The following is an 11446-nucleotide window of genomic DNA, read 5'->3' as shown; positions in this document are numbered from 1 at the left end:
CCTGAGCTTAGTCATGATCAGACGCTTAACTGACTGGGCCACCCAGGCGGCCTGGCCTTTTTTTATATAAAAGGGAAAGTATATGTCTTTACTTCTCTTAAGATGTTTTTAATAGCAAGATGATTTCGTATAATAATCTGGTTTGGGGCACCTGGATGGCTCAGTTGGTTGAGCTTCTGACTCTTGATTTCAGCTCAGGTCATGATCCCAGGATTGTGGGATTGAGTCCCACATCAGGCTCTGTGCTAGGCATGGAACCTGCTTGGAACTCTCTCTCTCCCTCTCCCTCTCCCTCTCCCTCTTTCTCCCTCTCCCTCTGCCTCTCTCCCCTGCTCGCACACACTGTCTCTCTACAGTTTATTTTTGTGTCTGTAATTCAAAATGTGTGAATGATTGGGGCACCTGGGTGGCTCAGTTGGTTAAGCCTCTGATTTCTGCTCAGGTCATGATCTCACGGTTCTTGGGTTCAAGCCCCATGTCGGGCTCTGTGCTGACAGCTCAGAGCCTGGAGCCTGCTTCCGATTCTGTGTCTCCCTCCTCTCTGCCCCTCCCCTGCTCACGCTCTGTCTCTCTCTCTCTCAAAAATAAATAAACATTTAATTAAATAAAACTTAAGTTAAATTGAAATAAAATTAATTAATTTAAATAAAACTTAAAAAAAAGTTTAAGATTCCTACTACAACCTCATGAAGTGCATGATCACAACTAGTCTTGCCTTTCAACAAAGCAATAGAGGTTAAAATTTACAAAACAACTCTTTCAGGCATTGGGTAACATGCAATGTTGGATGATGATGCCCAAAAGACGGAAACAAACAAGATTGGCCACATAATTGCTCACGTTCTTTGCTTATACTTGATCTTAGCCAAAAGCCCGAGAAGCGATGTCGTTCTGTGCTTATAAGCATAGGGTACAGTGATATCCCTGAGTCATAAAGCTGCTGCCACAATGGAGTAGGATCAAGTGGACTGAGGGAAGCATGACCCAGCCCCAGGAGGCAGAGCACATGTGAAGGTCAATGTGGATATTATGGACGGTGGTGAGATGGTAGCCTTTATTCATGGCTACCACACGTGGCCATGTGGCATTATTGAAGAAAATGCCCAGGCAGTGTGATGAATCAAGACTGCAAAGGGGAGGGCCAGTGACCTTGTATCATTTCCTTTGCCCTTGTGGATAAGATATCCAGAAATCACTAGTAAATCAACTATTGTTAGAGAAACACAGGCTGGATCTAACATTGGTGTCATCATCTGACAAGGAGAGGTAGGGCTGATGGAAGGGGTGTGGTACCTACCCCAGGTTGATGGGGATAAGAGGAGTGTGGTCATGAAAAGGAGGGATGCCAGGGGATGTTGAGGGATCGGGAGCTGAGGAGGGACAACAGGCCTATGGAGAAACATCCGCAAAGAAAAAGGATTCAGGAATGACACTGAGGCAGAAGTCAGATGTCACATCGAGCCGTAGAAAGAGAAAGAAAGAGAATATGATCTGGGATTTGGGAAGTGTCTCCTTCTGGCACAATTGCTGGGACTCTACACCATTCCGTGGCATGCAGAGTTCATGGAGCCCAAGTCCTTTGAGAATCTCTAGATTCCCTCATTCTGATGAGGTGCTATGAAGAGTTACTGCTCAGCCTGGGGGCTCCCTAACTGCACCTTGCAGACCTTGTCTGCTCTTCCGGGCTCCCAGCAGTAGAAGCCCCATAGCTAAGAGGAGCAGGCCACCAAGGCTAAACTGGATGATGTTCTGTGTTGTGTAATCTGGGATGTTCTCTTTTCCGTAATCTCGGGGTAACGATTCTGTGGGAAAAAGAAAGAATTTAATATGGGACCAACAGCATATCCCCTCAACCCCAACAATACAAAGATCACACATAAACGACACATCATCCAAATTCAGATAGGCTCAGTCAGACCCCTCTTATGACCTGAAAGTCTCTTTTTTTCACTCTGATCAAATGTGAGGCTGCTGGTGGTTCCCTGAACAAGAGTGTCTGGGTTAAGGCATAAATAGTAAAACTCAAACCACAATCTGTCTTCTCCCCAAGTCAAGAGTGCTGACGTGGGGTGGTGGTCACACAGAGGATGTAAAACGCAATGCAGCATTTGTTCAGGATCCTAACAAAGACATGGCACCTGCCTGCTGACCCTGACCTCAGTGCCATGATGAGGGGCATGGCCAAGAGAGGGGGAGGCAAAGGGAAAGGTGGGGTCATCAGAGCCTGAGACGTTCTCCACTTCCCTGCTATGAGCTCAACTTCTGGTCACATGACCCTGGGAAGCCCACGAAAGCCTCAGAATGGTAGAGACGTACAAAGAGTTGCTAAACATTACTATCCATAAATGTCTAGGATCACAGGGCTATGAGCAGCTGTCTGTGTTCTCTCAGAAGCGGTAGGAACATGTGGCTCAAGGTCACATGGTTTAGGAGACACTCAACCAGGGACAGCATAGAAGGGGAGCCTGGCCACCTAACTGGTAGAGAGAAATTCATCAAACTTCAGCTCCAACCACAATAATGCCACATTCAATCTGAGACCAGAGACACCCCTCCCACCCCCCCGGCCCAGTGGAAAGGGGAGAGGTGATTACAGTGTCCCAGGGAGGAAGGATATTGAGGCTAACGTGGCATAGGATGGAATTGTTCTGCATGTCCCAGTCCCGCAGGGTACAAGGGGTTTGGAAACTGAAGGTCCACCTTCCAACCCCATTCGTTCAAGATGTGTTTCTACCTCTACTCTCAGTATACTTTCCATATAGCCAGAGGTGGTGTGAAAATGCGATGAGATTCTACTCTCCATTGGGCATCAGGGAAAGAACTTGAAAGCTGGAGACTTTGGGGTTCCATTCTGAGAGGTGGAAAGGGGAGAAAGACTGGCAAAAAGAACATTCTAGACTAAGGGCAAAAGCAGAGGGAGTGTAGCTGGAAAGAAGCGGGTGAAGTGGAAATTGAAGCAGGGGTCAGAACAAACTGGAACTGGAGTCTGTAGAAATAGCTGAATTGTTCACTCAAAGTGCCAAAAAAATAAGGTTTTGAAGCGCTTGCATAGGCTCATGGTGCAATGGAATGGGTTTTGAAAGGATGGCTTCAAGTGCGGTGAGGAGGGATCACGGCATCGGGCAGTGGTGGAAGATGAAGACACGTAGGGGGGATGTAACTGGAACCCAGTGATATATGAAGGTACCTGAGAACACCTGAGGGTGTGGAGAAAAATCTGCAAACTCATCATCACTTTCCAAAGTAGAAACAACAGAAAGTGTTCACCCATTAGGTGTGGATTTTATGGGAAAGAAAGGGGAATCGAGATTGGCACAAAAATAATTCCATTGGAAAGAAAGGGAAGACGAAGATGTCACTGCTGGAGAAGTGGTCTGAGGGCAGGGTTTTTAGTCACAGGTTGTGCTGATCAAGAGCGCTTTGCAGAAATGGAATCTTTGATATTGTTCGGTGCGATTCAACCAACATGGAAGACTGCTGACGTAAGACGCACCATTGTTTTACAAGGAGGTGAAAAGAACGGAGTCAGCCGGTCAGACTATAGTCACGTCCTAACTTTAGAGGCAACAGATGTGGAAGACATGCATTTCAGGATATAAATGTGAAACTATATGCTCCCTATATTACGTATATTATATATGCTAAATACAAAATATAATATATAACTGTATATTACTATATAACATATATTACTATATAACACATAATGTATATGCTAAATACAAAATATGATAATATATAATGTGAGTTATATATATATTTTTTAATTTTTTTTCAACGTTTATTTATTTTTTGGGGGACAGAGAGAGACAGAGCATGAACGGGGGAGGGGCAGAGAGAGAGGGAGACACAGAATCGGAAACAGGCTCCAGGCTCTGAGCCATCAGCCCAGAGCCCGACGCAGGGCTCGAACTCACGGACCGCGAGATCGTGACCTGGCTGAAGTCAGACACTTAACTGACTGCGCCACCCAGGCGCCCCCATGAGTTATATTTTATATATACTTTGTGTTGGACATAATCTAGTACGTGTATGTGTGTGTGTGTGTGTGTGTGTGTGTGTGTATAAATAAAGTCACATGCTATTCAGGAGGGGCTTTCTGGGCTTCATAAATATAATGAACATTCATCAGCAGATGCTGGAAGTCTTGCACATTTAACTTTCCGTATTCCCAGCGTCCTTGCCAGTCTTCTGAGTGTATTCACCAATTTGAGTCGGTGCCCTGCTGTGTCCCCTCCTCATCCCAGCCTCAGCCTGCTGCCTCCTCTCATATTCCCCCCCGACTCTGATCACCTTGATTTCTTATATATAGTTCCATTTGCTTACCAACGTGCAACATACCTGTTCATCTTCCAAGATTCCACTCCAATGGAATACTTGGCTTAGCGCACTGAGCCCCTCACAGAAAAATGGGCTCGGCACCCCTGCCTGTTCACGTGAAGTCTTGAACATAACCCATCACATAGACACTGCTTTCTTGCTTTCTGTGGTCCTCCCCTACTGGACTCAGTTTACTAGAGGTCATTTTCACAACCCAGCATCATCAGCTTGCAGTCGGACAGACAGAAAGCTTGACACAAAGAGTCTTGACATTATGACCTCCCCTGACTTCTGTGTCATGACCTCTGGAGGTACCAACATCTGGGAAGGGTTATGAAAAGCGTCCAATCTCTTTGTGCTCAGTGTTCCCGGGATATCCCCTAGCACCTATAGCGACTTTGCATGAATTGAGAAGAGGCACATGTGCCCTGAGACCGCTTTCTCAACTCAACATGACCCAGAGATTCCCACAGTGACCCTGATGTGGATGGAGCTGCTGGCCCCACACGCTCTGCAACACCAGAAACACCTCACACAGCTGGCCTTGGAGCTCCCTCCCCAGTCACCTCGTGGGACATCCCAGCACACAGACATGGAAGTGACCGGTCTAGGACATTCCTCACCTGTGACTAAAAGCTCAAGGGGATCGCTGGGCAGTGACCACCAGGACTGATTGTTGCTAAAAGAACCATAGCACCTGTAGGTCCCCTGATGGGCTGAGGTCACAGGGGAGATGAGGAATGTGTTGTGATCTTGATATAAATAGTCCTGGGGACAGACAGCGGTTCCATTCTTGCAGAGAAAGATGTCATAGTTATGTACATGACAAAGAAGGGTCACAGTCTCTCCGGAGGTCACATTGGCACCTGGATGAGCAGTCAGGGAGGGTGCTTTCGTGTACACTCCTGGAACATAGTAGAGCTAGTTATTAGAGGGAAGCCGTACCCAAAGCCATCATTCTCTTGGTCTGACCTGAGAGAAGGAAGGACAAAGTCAAGGGGAAATTCACCCCTTGCCAGGACAAAACACCCGCTTTTCTTACTTTCCCATGACCCAAGACCAGAGAGTGGTCATATAGGGAAAGATGAGTGTCTGTCACCATGATGTGCGGTCCCTGGGGGGCTCCAGCCGTCCCCCTGAAGGGATTTGGGATCATATCAGAACACAGACCGGAACCAGATGTATAAAGTGGGAGGGCAGGGGTCTGTGATAGGGGCAAAGCTGGTCCAGTGTCGTGGGCAGCCCAGACCAAGGCTGGGGGGCAGTGTCCTTTGGGGTGTCCCTTACCTGTCACCACAAGGTCCAGTGTGTCTCTGACTTCTGACCAGACTCCTTGCTTCCTGTGCATACAGCAGTATACCCCTGCATTGACGTAGGTCACATTCTGGATTAAGAACTCAACCATCTGCAGAGCACTGTGTGGTACTCTGTCACACCACAGAGCAGAGGGTCTTTGTCTCTGCAGATGGGAGATAACTGCACCTGCAGAATATGCTCACGGAACTGCCCCAGGGGATCACAGCACTGGGCACTGCCCAGATGTCAGGCTGGGAAGTGGTCACTGCAGGAGAAACAGTCTGAGATGAGAAGAAACCCAGCATCCCGCTTCCTTAAGAGGCCCTGGAGCAAAACACCATGTGGGTGTGGGTTAGAGTCCAGCACATGAGTCCCAGATTTGCCCCCACCTCAACCCCGCATCTCTAGATGAAAAGAGAGGTTCAGTCACTTCATCTGTAAGAAGGAGCTCATTTCTGTACTTACATAAAATCATTAACATTTCACAACGGACATCAGCCTGCTTAAAAATGACCTCCACAGGACGCCTGGGTGGCTTAGTCACTTAAGGGTCCGACTCTTGACTTCAGCTCAGGTCATGATCTCACGGTTCATGAGTTTGAGCCTCACATCGGGCTCTGCGCTGACAGCACAAAGCCGGACTGGGATTCTCCATCTCTCCCTCTGTCTCTCTGCCTCTCGCCAGCTTGCACTGGCGCTCTCTCTCTCTCGCTCTCTCTCTCTCTCTCTCAACATAAATAAAAACTTTTAAGAAATGACCTTCGCTTGACTTCTAGCCACTCACGGTCTTGGTTTTCCTATGGTTTCCTTGAATATTCTTTCGACCTCAAACTCCTCAAATTATGCATGGAAACCTCTGGGCTCAGTGCTCCAACCTAGGTCTCATTTCTCTATATACTCGCCCTGTGTAGTCACCGTGAATAAAACGCACACACATACAACATGCCCCTCACTTAAAGTCTAGACTAGTTCACCCAGCTGTGAGCTGCCCACCTGGGTGAGTCATCTCCTGTGGGACAGTCCCCTCCTTAGGGCCAAAATAGAGCTCCTGAAATATTCCGGAATACCTAATCCAATCTCATTCTCCACCAACAATTTAAGAGCAACTTATTCCTTAGTGTTATTACTGAGTGGTTTCCTCTCCACGACCCACATTCAACCTGAAAATCAACCCTGAGGGTCTCTTCCTCATCACTTTCACTGCTATCCTTGTTCCCCTTACTGCCCTTTAGTAATATTTCTCCTTAGCATTTTTTTAATTGTTAACATTTATTTATTTTTGAGAGAGAGACAGAGTGTGAGCAGGGGAGGGGCAGAGAGAGAGGGAGACACAGAATCCGAAGCAGGCTCCAGGCTCAGAGCTGTCAGCACAGAGCCCGACATGGGGGGCTCAAACTCACAAACTGTGAGATCATGACCTGAGCCAAAGTCAGATGCTTAACCAACTGAGCCACCCAGGCGCCCCTCTCTTGAGCATTAAAAACATTCTAACATAGCACATATTCCAAGTTCTCTGTTATGTTAATTTTATCTTTCCTCCCATTAAAGGGCAGGGATCTCTTTGCCTGTCATGTCCCCATGTAAGGGGGTTATTCAAAGCCATGTCCCCAGTAAGGGGAACAATGCTGAGGTTACAGCAGGAATTCAATATATCCAGAATATGAAGGCATCAGTTTAGCTCATCGAGAAGCAGTACGCATAAAAGGAGACTATATGTGCAATTGGCCAAGACTAGTCCTTGGCACATGAGAAAACCTCAGTAAATGTTATCCAGCAACTGATAACTTTATATGATATCAAATCTGAGCAAAGTGATGTTCCCTGAGCTCTACAGGTGTGCGGTGTCTTCATGGATGCAACAGCCTATTGCTATCCCCATTTTGGAAAGAAGGAACTTGGCATTCAGGGGTAGGAAACTGCTTGCACAAGTTCTCAGACTCGGCACATGTTGAGGTCTGGATTTTCTCTACTGTCTCTTTGCTGAGCAAGAGTGCTTTCTCCCGTGAGCTGGCCTCTCGGTAAATCAGGAAGCTGGAAGCAGCCGAGGCAATGCCAAATGGAAAGTGCCCGGCACAGGCAGAGAGAATTGATCCCTTATCTACGAGGAGACATGGGCCTGTGCTCTGTGTCTGTTTTCAGTGTCACTCTCAGCTGTGTTTCCCTTCAATATTATTCTCAGTGACCCTGGCAGATTCTTTCCTTTTTTTTAATTTTTTTTTTTCTGAGAGAGAAAGAGAGAAGGTGCACATGAGCAGAGGAGAGGGGCAGAGATAGAGGGGGAGAAAGAATCCCGAGCAGGTTCCACACTCAGCATGGATTCCAGTGCAGGGCTCCGTCTCACGAGCCGTAAGATCATGAGCAGAGCAGGTATCGAGGGTCGGTTCTATACACACAATGGAATATATTCAGCCTTGAAAAGGAAGGGCCTTCTGCATGTGCTACAGCACAGATGAACCCTGAGGACATTATCCCATGAAATAAGCCAGACGCAAAAAGACACACACTGTCTAACTGCACTTGTATGAGGTATATAGGGAAGTCAAATTCATAGAATCCGAAAACAGAGTGGTGGTTGCTGGAAGCTGGGAGAGAAGAATTGGGCAGTTGCTGGTTAACAGGTATAGAGTGTCTGGTTTGCAAGATGAAAAGTTCTGGAGGTTGATTGCACAACAATGTGAATGTACTTATCACTACTGAAACATGCTTAACATCAGCTAAGGTGGTAAACTTATGTTAACTGTATTTTACCACAATTTTATTTATTTTCTAACATTTATTTATTTTTTGAGAGACAGAGTGGGACAGAGTGCGAGCAGGGGAGGGACAGAGAGAGAAGGAGACACAGAATCCGAAGCAGGCTCCAGGCTCTGAGCTGTCAGCACAGAGCCCGACGCGGGGCTCAAACCAACCAACTGTGGTGAGATCATGACCTGAGCCAGTCGGACGCTCAACAGACTGAGCCATCCAGGCACCCCAGTTTTACCACAATTTTTAAACATAAATAAACAAAATGAAGACTGTGGGTGAGGGATGGTGTGGGTCAAGGGTTGGAACTAGTTCAAGGCTCCTGAGACTTATCCCGCAGTGCACTCAGTCAGACTCAATGTGACTAGGTGGAAAAGGGAAGAAACACTCACCATTTTGTGCCCAAATCCTTTGGTCCAGACAACACACTGAAATAGAGAATATGCCTGGTAAGCGATGTCTACCCTATAACTCAGTGATTTCCAAACACCTGAGATCAGAGCATTGCCTGGATGCAAGTTGAGTAAAAGTGACCAGATGGGTGATTCCTCAGTAGTTAAATGACCCTAGGACCTCACAGAGGAAGAGTCCCATGAGAGGAACCCAAGACATGAACCTGAGTATATTCTCTTCCCCTTCTAACCTCACCAACTCCCCCTGCCGTACTCACCAAGTACAAGAAGGAAAATGATCCCCAGGGGCATGGTAGTGTCTCAGTCCACACCTCCCGGATGTGTCACGGCAAACTGGGCAGACAGTCGTCACAAGAAGACAGACCCACTCATGACACTCATGAGTGCTCTGGAGTTCAGAAGCCCTTGTCACAGGGCAACAGCATCAGCTACTACACAGGAAGGGAAACCACCGGTTCTGCAAAGTCAGGCTCTGTCCGCTCTCCTCCGCCATAACTGGGTCCAGGCCACATGTCAGTCTGTGGATTTCCTACGGGAAACTTCAATTCAGACAGTGACTCAGGAGATGGGGTTAGTAGTAGCCATGATGGTCTGCGTGTGTACCACAGGAGAGTTGAGGGAGGCTTTGACAGAAAGAAAGAAAAAAAATGAATCAAATATGTATAATCCACTGAGACAGTCAACAACCTGGGTGGTGCTGCAGGTGACGATGACACTTGAAGGGCATCCGGCTGGTTCAGTCGGTGGAATGTGCAATCCTTGATCTCGGGATTGTGGGTTCGAGCCCCGTGTTGGGTGCAGAGATTGTTTAAAAACGAAATTAAAAAAAAAATCACACTTGATGGTTCAGTAGACCCAGGGAAGATACCTGGAAGAACGATTCTTTTTTTTTTTTAATATGGAATTTATTGTCAAATTGGTTTCCATACAATAGCCAGTGCTCATCCCAACAGGTGCCCTCCTCAATGCCCATCACCAACTTTCCCCTCCCTCCCACTCCCCCTCAGTTTATTCTCAGTTTTTAAGAGTCTCTTTTTTTTTTATTTTTTTTTAAGATTGTATTTTATTGTTTTTAATGTTTACTTATTTTTTTATTTTTTTAAATATGAAATTTATTGTCAAATTGGTTTCCATACAACACCCAGTGCTCATCCCAACAGGTGCCCTCCTCAATGCCCATCACCCACCCTCCTCTCCCTCCCACCCCCATCAACCCTCAGTTTGTTCTCAGTTTTTAAGAGTCTCTTATGGTTTGGCTCCCTCCCTAACTTTTTTCCTTCCCCTTCCCCATGGTCTTCTGTTAAGTCTCTGAGGATCCACATAAGAGTGAAAACATATGGTACCTGTCTTTCTCTGCCTGACTTATTTCACTTAGCATAATACCCTCCAGTTCCATCCATGTTGCTACAAAAGGCCAGATTTCATTCTTTCTCCTGCCAAGTAGGATTCCATTGTATATATAAACCACAGTTTCTTTTATCCATTCATCAGTTGATGGACATTTAGGCTCTTTCCATCATTTGGCTATTGTTGAGAGTGCTGCTATAAACATTGGGGTACAAGTGCCCCTCTGCATCAGCACTCCTGTATCCCCTGGGTAAATTCCTAGCAGTGCTATTGCTGCGTCATACGGTAGGTCTATTTTTAATTTTTTGAGGAACCTCCACACTGTTTTCCAGAGTGGCTACACCAATTTGCATTCCCACCAACAGTGCAAGAGGGTTCCTGTTTCTCCACATCCTCTCCAGCATCTATAGTCTCCTGATTTGTTCATTTTAGCCACTCTGACTGGTGTGAGGTGATATCTCAGTGTGGTTTTGATTTGTATTTCCCTGATGAGCGACGTTGAGCATCTTTTCATGTGCCTGTTGGCCATCCGGGTGTCTTCTTTAGAGAAGTAAGAACAATTCTTTTGTAAAATACGTATGCTCTATAATAATAGCAGACATGGAAAGACTCAACATAAATGGAGAAAGAAAATTTTCCCAGAATTATTGAATTCCAAAACTTATGTCCTGATTTAAAAAAAAAAATTCTGAAAAACAATACCCATCCCTTGGTCCAATTATCTCAATTTAGGTGAATTGACAGTTTTAATTTTCTTGGGATGGCTAGGAAAGTAGGGATCCTTTATCACTCTCTAATATCCATTTCTAGTATCGTGTGGTTTTCTTTGTGTTTGTCTTGAATGAGGTTTACAGAGTTTCTTGCCTCCCTGGGCACATATATTTCATAAATTTCACAAAGCTCCCATCACGATTTCTGCAATTCTGGAGTCTTTTCTGCATGGCTCCCTGTAGTCGTCTACCCTACTCTGAATTTGTAGAGGGCATGAACCCAGCTTCCTGAATTCCCACATCTACGTCTTGTTGAAATTGTTGTGTTCTGCTTGGGTTTGTACTCCCTGGGTAGATGTCCAGAGGATACTTCTAGGCACAATGCGTCAGCAATCATGTGGCTAGACTTGTTTGTATCAGTCTTTTGGATACCACAGTCCTGTATCGTGTGTTAGTATTAGTCCTGTACAGCAATATCTCAGAGTTATTTTGTGTATTTATTCACCTTCCCTATTTTTTTTTTTTTTTTTGATGAACAGGCAAGATAGGTGATGGCTACTTCATCAAGAAGTAGAAGTCCTAAAAATATTTTAATAGTCAATCTTTAAGCATGAT

This window comes from Herpailurus yagouaroundi, unplaced genomic scaffold (genome assembly GCF_014898765.1).
Source record: "Herpailurus yagouaroundi ecotype Mexico unplaced genomic scaffold, PumYag 557, whole genome shotgun sequence".
Classification (NCBI taxonomy): domain Eukaryota; kingdom Metazoa; phylum Chordata; class Mammalia; order Carnivora; family Felidae; genus Herpailurus; species Herpailurus yagouaroundi.
Note: the sequence above shows the minus strand (reverse complement) of the source record.